Source organism: Macrobrachium rosenbergii, chromosome 24, assembly GCF_040412425.1.
Source record: "Macrobrachium rosenbergii isolate ZJJX-2024 chromosome 24, ASM4041242v1, whole genome shotgun sequence".
In the NCBI taxonomy this organism is placed as follows: domain Eukaryota; kingdom Metazoa; phylum Arthropoda; class Malacostraca; order Decapoda; family Palaemonidae; genus Macrobrachium; species Macrobrachium rosenbergii.
The window spans coordinates 17,940,121-17,952,620 of record NC_089764.1 but is presented as its reverse complement, the minus strand read 5'-3'; the positions used below and the strand labels follow the sequence as shown (position 1 = coordinate 17,952,620).

The window sequence follows — 12,500 nt, the reverse complement described above, 5'->3', positions numbered from 1 at the left end:
ACATTCTTGAAATTAACAACCTCGCCATTATATTTTTTGTGTCAAAATCAAATGAGAAATATTGTCTTGAACTCAATAAGGCAAGATACTTTCGGATATGTATTTTTTTTCTATCTACTTAGATGAATATTTTGATAAACAGGATGCTGTGGTTCAAGTAAGGGAAGTAGTAGTAGGAGAACAAGAACAAGGAATAGTAGAAGTAGGAGTAGTAGAAGTAGGAGTACTAGAAGTAGAAAACAGTAGGAGAAGTATGAGTAGTAGGAGAACAAAGAGTAGTAGGGGAAGTAGGAGTAGTAGGAGAACTAAGAGGAGTAGGAGAAATAGGAGTTGTAGGAGAATTAAGAGTAGTAGGAGAAGTAGGAGTAGTAGGAGAACTGAGGGTAGTAGAAAAGGGAGTAGTAGGAGAGCTAAGAGAAGTAGGAGAAATAGGAGTAGTAGGAGAACTAAGAGGAGTAGGAGAAATAGGAGTAGTAGGAGAACTAAGAGTAGTAGGGGATGTAGGAGTAGTAGGAGAACTAAGAGTAGTAGGAGAAGTAGGAGTAGTAGGAGAACCGAGAGTAGTAGAAGCAGGAGTAGTAGGAGAACTAAGAATAGTAGGAGAAATAGAAATAATAAAAGTAGTTGCTGGAGAAATAGAATTAGGAGTAGTAGTAGTAGTAGTAGTTTTAGTAGTAGTAGTAGTAGTAGCAGTAAGGGTAGTAGGAAAACTAGGAGTAGCGGGAGAACTGGGAGTAGTCACGATGATATTAGCGCCAGGAACAACAGTGATAATATTAGCAATAAGGAAATATAACAATGATGATAATAACAGAATTCTACAAAAAAAAAAGTGACAACAAAATCAGTCACTATTTCAACCTGGCGGGTCGAAATTGCAGGGAGGGAGGAGGTAGGGAGTAGATGGTGGGTGGGTGGGTGGGGAGGACACACATGAGGGAGCGGATCCCCCCTTTAAAGAAAAGTAAATGACTCTGATGATTAATGGAGGCCAATTAGCGAGGAAGGGCGATGACTTACGATGATCATCTGTTTCTTTATGAGCTTTTGTTATTATTTTTTTTTTTTGCTTTTTTTCTCTCTCTATTGTTTTATGCTTTACAGTTTCTGCTATTTGCCCTCTTTCATTCTTTATCGTCTGAATCATATGATTCATGAATGCTTCGTTGCGTTCATGAGCTGTGCAGTTGTTTGAAAAACCGTTTGTTTGTTTCTTGTTAGTGTGCGCGGACGTGTTTGTCTTTTCTTTTTGCGTAGGTGTGTATTTTTTTTTTTTTACATGTTCCAGAACGTGTGAAATCGTGTGTTTATCTCCTGTTTGTGAGCATTTTTTACATTATTGTTTCCTGCAGGTGCATGAGTAAGCGTATGTTTTTTTTTTTTGTCTTTGTGATTATCAAATTTGCATATAATTACGTCTAGTCTGAAGATGAATCATTCTGTGAATGGCATTAATTTTTTTTATTCATTGATTCATATTGATTACAGTCTCAAGAATCATTATAATGGCGCACTCGTTCCTTAGTTTTCATAACCTTATTTTGAAAAGAATTCTCTCTCTCTCTCTCTCTCTCTCTCTCTCTCTCTCTCTCTCTCTCTGAACACAGTCACATACACATTCAAAGATTTACACAGATTTTGAATATACAAAGGAAACAGTTCCTCCTCTTTCAAGAACTGAAACTCTCTCTCTCTCTCTCTCTCTCTCTCTCTCTACTCACATTTACACACATTTCTTGAACAAAGTGTCATACACATTCAAAGATTTTACACATTTATAGGAAAATGTCTTCCTTAAGGAAAAAAAATTCTTCTTTTCTCTCTCTCTCTCTCTCTCTCTCTCTCTCTCTCTCTCTCTCTCTCTCTCTCTCTCTCTCTCATTAATAGGGTCTTCTCATACCTTTCATTCACGTCAATGTGAAATGACGGGAGGTGAGCTGAGGTCACCGCTGGGGTTCGAAGGTCACGTGACCACAACTCGTTGCAGATGATAGTTGGGTGTAATTGGTTCATATGCAATTAACGACCTGGTGGAGCGAGCCCTTAACCTCTCTCTCTCTCTCTCTCTCTCTCTCTCTCTCTCTCTCTCTCTCTCTCTCTCTCTCTCTCTCTCTATGTTAATATTTGCTCTAACTTTTGCTGCATTGTGATATGACACGGCAAAAGATGAAAGGGATTAGCTTTAGTTATGTATTTGTTTGGTTTCTCTTTACATTCAAAACATACTGATATGTATACTGATATTATTTGAGGTTATGCATGTACACACACACACACACACACATATATATATATATATATATATATATATATATATATATATGTGTGTGTATATATATATATATATATATATATATATATATATATATATATATATATATATATATTTATATATATATATATATATACATTTATATATATATATATATATATATGTATATATGTATGTGTTTTTATGTGACAGGTAGACAAAGAAATATGCTTTTTACTTTTCTATGTCTACTGCGGACCCTGTTGCGATCAGTCAAGTATAAAATTATAAAAAAAAAAATTAGTTTCCATTATTCACTTATCCCGCTTAAAAAGTGAACCTTATGCTCGTGAATCGTAGAGTTCAGATTTGATTGATGCCATGCAGAGTAGTCTGCACTGTCTTCATTTACGTTTGTCTTTGCATCGCCGATTCCCTGAATCGTATTTTCATCAATCTAAAAATTCCTTGAAAGTGACAAAATGGAGATTCTCAGATGTCTTTGTGCCTTGAAGCCGTATTTGGAAACCTATAGTGTCTTTCGATGCTTTTCTCAAATTCAAAAGCCTAAGGATGGCTGAGCCTGGAAAAGATGAGATATCAGCCTGAGCCACAGTTATCACTTCAACATCATTTCATTGTTCAGTCTTGGATGAAACCTGAATGAGAAGACTTGCAGCGTCTGGCATACCGTCCCTGTTTTGACGAACTGGCGTATCCTATTTTTCAGGCAATGGGAATGCTTAAAAATATTTGGAGTAATAGTAATTTTTCTGTGCATGCAAAAATCAATAAAGTAATGGTTAGGAGTATTTTGATTCATGGGCATGAGTCATGGTACAGTACAGTGACTTCGGATAATAAATTCTTAGCATTTGGAAATAAGGCGCTCAGAAGAATATTAGGAATAAATTGGAGGGAATGGATATTAAACAACAGAATTAGAGAAGTAACGGGGGTGCAGCCGGTCGATGAGTACGTTAGATTCTCGCGCTGGAAGTGGCTAGGCCATGTGTATAGAAGACAGGGAATAGTACGAGATGCACCGGGGTGCGTTGCCCTTGGTAGAAGAGGTAGAGGTAGGCCAAAGGAGACGTGGTTAAGGACAATGAGGCGGGAAGCAGGAGACGAATGTTGGAGAGATCTTGAGGAGTTAGCCCAGGGCGGAATGTGGTGGCGGGAGTTCATCGAGGCTATATGCATCCCCGTGGGTGCCACAGGAAATGATTGGTTGATTGATTGATTTTAAGTTTTCCAGCCAGAGTGTCTCAGTTTTTTATGATATTTTGATATCAAAATTTCAGCCGACTACATTGTCACATTTCCCAACCAAATTTCCTTAAAAGATGAGCCAATTAGAAGCTCTGAATAATATCAAAATCTTTGGAGTCTATTTTCTCAGAATGAGGAAAAAATGGCTTACGCTAGTTCATCAAACTAGTGACGGTAAGCTTCATCCATCCACACATAAGCCTCATAAAGAAAACGTCAGCCCTCCCACGTATAACGCTTGCTTCATCCATATATCTGAATATTTCTGAAAATTTCTGAATATCTAAGCAAAGCAAACAAATTATTTTCCAAGCTTAATACGAGCGGATCCATATGAAGTGTTAAGAACCAAACAGCGAATTCATCGATTGCATTAAAATGCATTGAATATTAATGGAAACTCATGGTTTAATTGAACCAGTGGGTTGATATGTTATAATAAAACTAATGGATACAGGAAGAAAGTACTGGATATTACTTTTAGTGTTTGCTCTTTGCAGTTTCTGGTGTTCAATAGTTTTTTACTCGGAAATTCATTTTTTCTTACTGTGGAAGGCTTTTAATCTGTTGTTTGTTTGCTTGTTTCATTGTTCATTATTTTTTATTTATTTTTATTTTTTTTTTTGGAAGGAACGTATCCCAAGACTTTTAGGATAGACAGTTTTTCACTGGTAAAATAGTAATAATAATAATATTAATAATAATACTAATAATAATAATAATAATAATAATTATTATTATTATTATTATTATTAATTATAATAATTATATAAATTACACGATCACAAGAAATTATTTTAAAGAGCTTAGTTTTTTATTATTGATTTTGGTAGATTCCTATATAAGGATTAAGAAGCCGTTCCCATGACAACCGATAAAAAAGCAATGCTATTAAATTCATTATCTTCGTATTTCTCTTATACCAAAATAAAAGCACGTCTTTATTTATTTAAGTTTGTTATTTCTTTTCACGCCATTGTTACGTCGCAGCCTTTTTCGGGGGCTGGAGGCTGGTGATGTTTTGGGGGGAGGGGGCGGTCGTTGTTGGGAGTTGGTGCAGTATAGCCAGAAGAAAAGAAAGTTGTTCGAGAGAGAATTAAGAAAAACCCTTCATTCTTTTCTTTTGTTATCTTGCTTTCTTTATTAAAGGAAGGGGAACCCAAGTGATAAATTTAAATTCGTAATTTCTTTTTATAGTTTTGCATTTCACTTTTGTTTCTGCTTTTCCTTTTATTCAACAGCATTTCATTTTGTGTTTCTGCTTACTTCAAAATTCGACTCTTTTTTTTTTTTATCAGTGCTCTTTCTTCCTTTATTCATAGTCTTCTATTAATTTTACCTTGATATTCATACTATCTTATGTAATTTTTCATTTCTCTTCTAAGCAATGAACATTTCTTCAAAGTCCCAAGAAAGGTAGGGAAAGAAGATCCAGATTAGCATATATCGAATATTTGTGAATTATTATTTCATTTGTCATTTCTGTAAATCAGTGAGGCAGCCATTACAGGAATTTGAAAGTGTTACAGTATCATTCTGTACGATGGCAGTATGCTTACTGATTATTAAGCCTTGTTGTTTATGGGAATGCTTACTTAATTGTTTTCCAAAGGAACGATGACTCTACTTGTAAAGTATGTATTATGTTTTCTATTAGCAAGAATATACATATACATGCATACATACATACATACATACATACATACATATATACATACATATATATACATATATATAATATACATATATGTATATGTACAGTATATGAATCACCGCTTCTATGCCATAAGCTTACTTATCTCCTCAAAGCAGCTAGTTCAATAAAAAAAATTAATATAGGATTCATTTCTCAGTCGGTAACCGACCTTATCTCGGGGTGTGATCACGACACAGGTTATAAACACACGTCAGGAACTTATCACATACATATCAAAACAGGTTGAAAACAAGTCAACGACCTTCAGCGGAGAACGGATCTTTAGCAAATGCTGGATAGCCCTTTGAAGTACAGGTTAAGACCACCAATCAGTCGCTGACTTGTATTTAAATTGTTTGTGATATGTTGGCGATAAGTTACCAACGTGTGTTTATGACATGTTTCACTACAGTATGGACACACCACAAGTCGAAACGTTCTTCTTACTACACCAATATTGGTAGACCAGCGGTTGTAAACAGCATTAATTCGCGTCACGGGTTATTGGCAATATTTCATTTGTGACTCAAGTCAGGTTATCCGTCAAGTTTGTCCACTTGTTTGCGCTTTGTCGGTGGATGTCGAATTGTTTACATCTTTCAGCATGTTTTACACGCTATATCGTTTATTTGGTCGTATTTTTTGTTCTGTAGCCTTTAGCATGGCGCTTTCGTTTTCGCTTTGTTTACCATGTTTTGATGTCAAAGAATATAATTTTTACTTTCAGTTGTTGTAAACTTCTTACTCTTTTGTAGTTAATGCCACAAACTTTTCCACTGAATTAGTTATCAGATGTTCTCTGTCATTTCCACCAGTTACTATTATTATTATTAATAGTATTACTACCATTAGTAGTGGTAAGGGGCAGCAATCACTACTGTTCTTGTTCTAGCAATCATTATATTAACAGCTTCGTAACTTTAAGCATTTTGAATCACGAGTAAATGAATACTTTGCATGTCCGCTACCCGAAATCCATTCATGAACCCTCCGCCAACTTCTTCCCACCTCCCTCCTCCTCCTCCTCCTCCTCCTCCTCCTCCTCCTCTTTCTTCCATTAATTTTCGACAGAGGAGTATTCCTCCGTTTTGTTGGCTGACGGACGCAGTCTCGGCCGGCCCTGATTGCTCCTTATTACAGAGGACATATCGCGCGAACCTTATTACATATCTACTTATCCCCGCGAATTTGGGATTATAACTTAGCTTTAAGGATTGCCGCCGATGGCCCATAAAGAATTGTTAAATCTGTAAAATAACCCCCTTCCCCGCCTCCCACCCACCCACCCACCGTCATCCCTTTGTGGTTCATATCTTCCCTTTCCTACTCCACCTTTCCCCCTACCCATCCATTCCCAACCCCTTCTAAGTTCCTCCCTCCCCTCCCCCACCCCGCCGGAGCGCATCGGCACAATTTGACACTGGAAGCGTCTGGAAACACACGCCCACCCCCCCCCACAACCTCTCTCTCTCTCTCTCTCTCTCTCTCTCTCTCTCTCTCTCTCTCTCTGGCAAATTATGCGAAATTCGCCTCCTCCTTCCTTGCAAATTGTTCGATGAATAAGTAATCACGACATAGCGAGTTTACGCAGTTGCGCAAAATTGGTGTTTGCGAAAACTGCCGTAATGAGGGAGTTACGGCACAGCAACTGTTGGTAGCTTTGCTTTAGAAGAAGCTATTAAGCCCCATTAACCAAGCAATCACAGGAAAGAGTGAATTAACTACTTCGCTTCTGTTTATTCATCTCAATGAATAAGATAATATGATAGCGACAGCAGTAGTGATTCCTAATTTGTACGTCAGCTGTACAAGTACATTCGTCAAGTGTAACCCTTCGGCTAAAACCAACCTGTGAGATATACCTTGTTGTTGAGAGAATTACTTTATCATCTGTAAATGTAATTACTGAGTTAAGTATTTGGCGGTACATATTCAGTAGGCCTATTTACTTTTTATACATTCCACGAAAGTCTAAAATAATGGAAAATTACACCGTGAAAGCATGTACACATACACAGTCACAGACAGGCACACACACATATAAATATATATATATATATATATATATATATATATATATATATATATATATATATATATATATCCACAGATCTCCAAAACTGTATTGCATTTTCACTAACCAAAGCACAATCCATGTTCCTTTTCAATCCTATATGATCACACACTTCAAAACAAACACTTTATCACTAAATTTGCTAGATTATATTTTAGGAACAAATGACAAATAACCGTTCAGGAAACTCTTAGTAAGAGCATCGCTAACAAAACTATCTATGACATTTGGCAGATAGAATTCAGGAAGCATTCGTCAAATGTAATTCAGAACGCGTGTAGCACAAGATCTTTCTTGAAGCATTTTTGGGTCAGTATCACGTGCGTCATCTGCGGGGGTGGGGGTGGGGACATATCCACCCGCACTTTTTAATCAGGGGGGACAACTTATCAATTGTCCCCCCACTTTTCTCCTCGAAGTTTTATATAAAAGATAATGGAAATGAAGCTATTAATAATATTATAAAATATATATACTCAACACAAACAATTGTAAAATATTAAAATAATAAAAAAATAGATTGCGTAATTTTTCATTAGATTCGTGGTCAGATTAATTGTTCATTTAAATTTTGACTGACGTATCCCATTGTTTACATACGAAGTCGGCAAACGCCAACGCTTTCAGCAGCTGCCTGTGAGTTTATTATTATTTTTCTTGCATTTAAGTCTTTAATTTTCTTATTAAAGATTATTTCTCTACAGATGGAATCTACACTATCGCTAGGTTACAGGGAGCGGTACATTGCTAAACAAGCTTCTTCCAACATGTAAAACATTCACCATAATTTCGGTCAGGAACCATCTTGTTAATGATTGCTGGTATTTCACCTATCATTCTGGTCTACTCCTAATGGCCGTATTGTAGCCTTGGACTTGTAAACTTGTTCACTGACTAATATTGATAAATCAGTCACACTTTTCCCTTAATATCATCCTTATATTCATATTTATATGGCATTAAAATACGCCAAATCATGTTCATTTTCAGAATGTCCGCCCCCTACCCCCTCTTATAGAGACCAGGTGACGCCCTTGGGCAGTATGATTAAAGATAATATTCCCCACAGTTTCTCTCTAGTTCCTCGTTGGACGAGTCGGTAGAGTTGTCGACTAGCACTCTGCTAGGCCCGAGTTCGAGTCTCCAGCCGGCCAATGAAGAATTAGAGGAATTTATTTCTGTTGATAGGAATTCATTTCTCGCTATAATGTGGTTCGGATTCCACAGTAAGCTGTAGGTCCCGTTGCTAGGTAACCAGTTGGTTCTTAGCCTCATAAAATAAGTCTAATCCTTCTGGCCAGCCCTAGGAGAGGTGTTAATCAGCTCATTGGTCTGGTTAAACTAAGGTATACTTAACCCCAACAGTTTCTCTAAGGAAGCATTCGGTAACAATATCCTTTAAAAATCATTTTAGCAGAGTTACCATTCAGGAAACATTTGGCAATAATATATATCCGGAACCATATAATTCAAGAAGCATTTCAGCACCAGTTCGACTCAGGGTAAATACCACCTCACAGGTTAAGGTTTAAGTAAAACACTTTCATTTACTTTAGGGGCGTCAGTTACTCGCTAAGTAATTTTGGTTGACACAATTTTCGTTATTGCGAAGACAAACGGCGCCCATTATTAACCCCGATAAATTTGATTCACAAGATAATGGAGATGTATTTCTTTGCATCGATTAATTTATTGTCGTCTACGATTTGCAAATGTCTGAATACTAACGAAATTATATTGCAGAACTTTTGCTCTCTCTCTCTCTCTCTCTCTCTCTCTCTCTCTCTCTCTCTCTCAGCCACCATTTCCCTTCGTTTTCACTTTTACCACCTTTATTAAGCCGTCACCCGAACAGGAGGTCAATCATCAGTTATTGTTATCTATCGTCCTGTTTCCCCCTCTGGTCTCCTCTCTCTTATTATGGCTATCGGACTTTTTATCTATCCCTAGTCATTTCCTTAACTAATTACACCTGACAAGAGGAAAAAAAAGAGGGGAAGAGGCGATGTTGGGTTGGGGAAAGGGAATGCTACGTGTTGGTAATATTACTGATCTATGGACCTGGAGCGGACCAAGAACAGAATGTATTAGCGAAGAGAAATTCTTCGTCATCTCAGTTGAATGGCTGGAATTCTTTGAGGTACTCTAAGAATACATTGTTTCTATTTCTCTCTCGTATAACGAAAAGTGCTGTAGTTTTAGCTTGACTGTTCAGAAAATAAACTTTTATAGGCTTGAGGTATGCAAGTAACACTAAAAATAGCAAAAGTTCAGTAGGTTTAACTTTTACGTCAACTGTAAATGTATGTGCTACATATAAAAGAACTTTTGCAACGCTTACCACATACACAGAAGAGAAAAAAAGTCTCACGCAGTGACATATACAAGGAAACCAAACTGAATTTTCAAAATTCGTTTAAAAAAATAAAACTTTCACGTCACTTGCATGCCATGACGAAATCAAACCAGAAACGGCCGCTTCTTCTAAAGACAAAGAAGGGGTAAGATTTTTAATGGCAAAAAGGACCTCTCCATCCGCCCCTCCCCCCACCCAGTACTGACGTCGAAGACAGCAGAAGACACTACAAAACCTAATGACCGGATGCCCTTGGCCTCATCTGGCTCCAGATTTGGGTAATGAAGTTTTAACGACCTCTTTCCAGATACTGGAGACATTTCCAGGTCTCCCACCAGATACTGGGAAGAATTTCCAACTCGGATTGTTCATTTTCTCTCCTAAATTTTGCTTTCTTTGCTTTCCCTGTTACTTTGTTGAATGAGACTGTTGGTGATTTAGACATTCCATCTGAAGGTATTTACTTGATCTTTGGGCTGGAAGCCTTCCAGGAAATGTGCACGCAAATAAAGTGATGGTAACTGAATAGTGGCCTCTTCAATGTACAGGGTTTATGCTAAGTTACTGTCACGTTTTGGGGAATAATAATAATAATGATAATAATAATGGAGAAACAAATCCATAATTATGTAGGTACAGTACATATATTTAAAGATTATTCTGTAAAGAAAGCTGTTCGATTGAAAAGGGGAATCGAACAGTTTCCCGAAAGCTTTCTGTACAGATTTATCTTTACATATATGTACATACACATAACTGTGGATTTGTTTCTCCATTTCAAGACTCATGCAGTTGTGCGTATTTTTAATAATAATAATAATAATAATAATAATAATAATAATAATGATGATGATGATGATGATGATGATGATGATGATGATGATAATGATAATAATAACAATATATTAATAATAATGGCGAATAAAAAGTAAATAATAATAATAATAATAACAAATAACAAATAAATAAGCAAGTAAATAATAATAATAATAATAATAATAATAATAATAATAATAATAATAATAATAATAATAATAATAACAACAACTTCAGACTAATGCAGAATTACTGACCAAACGGTAAAATAGCTCCAAATATATCCTACTTTCACTAAAAGAAAAATGGTATCCATAACCTTTATCATTATTTTTTATCCGGTGTTTTCGGGGCTGATGAGAGAAATAAAGATTAAAAAATTTCTATCACTTCATTAGCTTGCCTCCTATATTATAATATAGCTACCCTCCCCTTCCTTAATTACTTCACCAGATTATTATTATTTTTTTTTCTTTTTTTCTAATCTAACAGGATATACCGGGTTGTGATTTTTTTCTTGAGGCATTTTTAAGCTCACGATGGTGCTTGTTCCAAGATTATACAACCTGGTAGTAAATACCGTTATTTTTTTGTGTTACGTGAATGAGCAGTTCTGAAGAACAAGCGGCATATCATCTGTTGATTTATGTTAAAAAAATTTCTATGTGTATTTTATTTTAATTCTTAATTAAGCGTTGGTTGCTTCCAAATTTTTTTTTTTGGGAAGAGGAAGATTATTTACTCGGAGCCTCGGCGCTTACAGTGATTTCTTGAGTTTTGCTTATGTATTCAAACTGAGAATATATATATATATATATATATATATATATATATATATATATATATATATATATATATATATATATATATATATGTATATACATATATATATTTACATTTACATATATGTATATATATATATATATTTACATATATATACAGGTATGGATATAGATATATATGCGTATTTTATTCTTATTCACTCACGTTTTTCCCTTGCACAAGTTATCTAGATTCCCGGTCATGAATTTGATTACTCTTTTCAAGAATTTGGATACCTATTTTGATATCCGCGCTATTTGTTATGGAATCCATACTCCATGATTTGGAATTCATACTTTGCATGACCCATTTAAGCTCTCTGTATAAATGAGCAACCGGATTCTTAGTCACGGTGTTTGTAACTTCCTTCAGTATTTGGTATCCAGTTTCCTAATGTTTTTATCGCGTGTAAGAAATCACGTTTATATTTGCTGCGTCTTTGATTTTGTATCTCGAAGCATTTTCCGATTTTACTTTTCTGTAAAAGAAAACTATTGAGATGGGTATTTGTCGGTCCGTCCGCACTTATCCTGTCCACCCTCAGATCTTAAAAACTACAGAGGCTCAGTATTTTTATTTTATTGAAGGTTAAAGTTTAGCCATGATCGTCCGTCTGGCACCGCTACAGGTGCCAGCAATACATGCCACCACCGGGCCGTGGCTGAAAGTTTCATGGGCCGCGGCTGAGAGTTTCATGGACCGTGACTGAGAGTTTCATACAGTATCATACGCTGTACAGAAAACTCGGATGCCCCGAAGTTTTATTTGTTACTTGTTTGCTTTTATTACTGATCTAAGTATCCATTTATGAATCAGTACACTTCGTTACAGTGGATCTTCTTAAAGAAATGCAAGACTTTAATACATATTTCAGTTTATATTTGTATAACCTGTAGTTGAATGCCAGTTTTGTATTTTTCACATTCCAATATGTATTTAGATACCCTCTATAAGCTTTATACCTTCCTTATATCTTATTACATATTCTAGATTCCTATTCATTTCAGAGTTGCTTAACTTATATTCAACGTAGTTTAAATTCCCATTTGAAGGTGATACCTACGATTCCACATTCAGATTCCCATTATCCGGACCGTATTATTGATTCGGTAATTACCGAAGCGCTGAACCCTGGGCCCGTATGCATAATGCCCGAATCAGTGAGAGATTCATCATGAGATTAAATGTTTAATTTCGTGATTAAATCTCGGAT

At 35.9% G+C, this 12,500-nt stretch overlaps 1 protein-coding gene across 2 annotated transcripts in view; it reads left to right on the top strand.

Moving 5' to 3' along the window:
• Positions 1 to 12,500, top strand: part of ss (spineless) — a 483,824-nt gene that overhangs the window by 359,871 nt on the left and 111,453 nt on the right. The window lies entirely within an intron of this gene.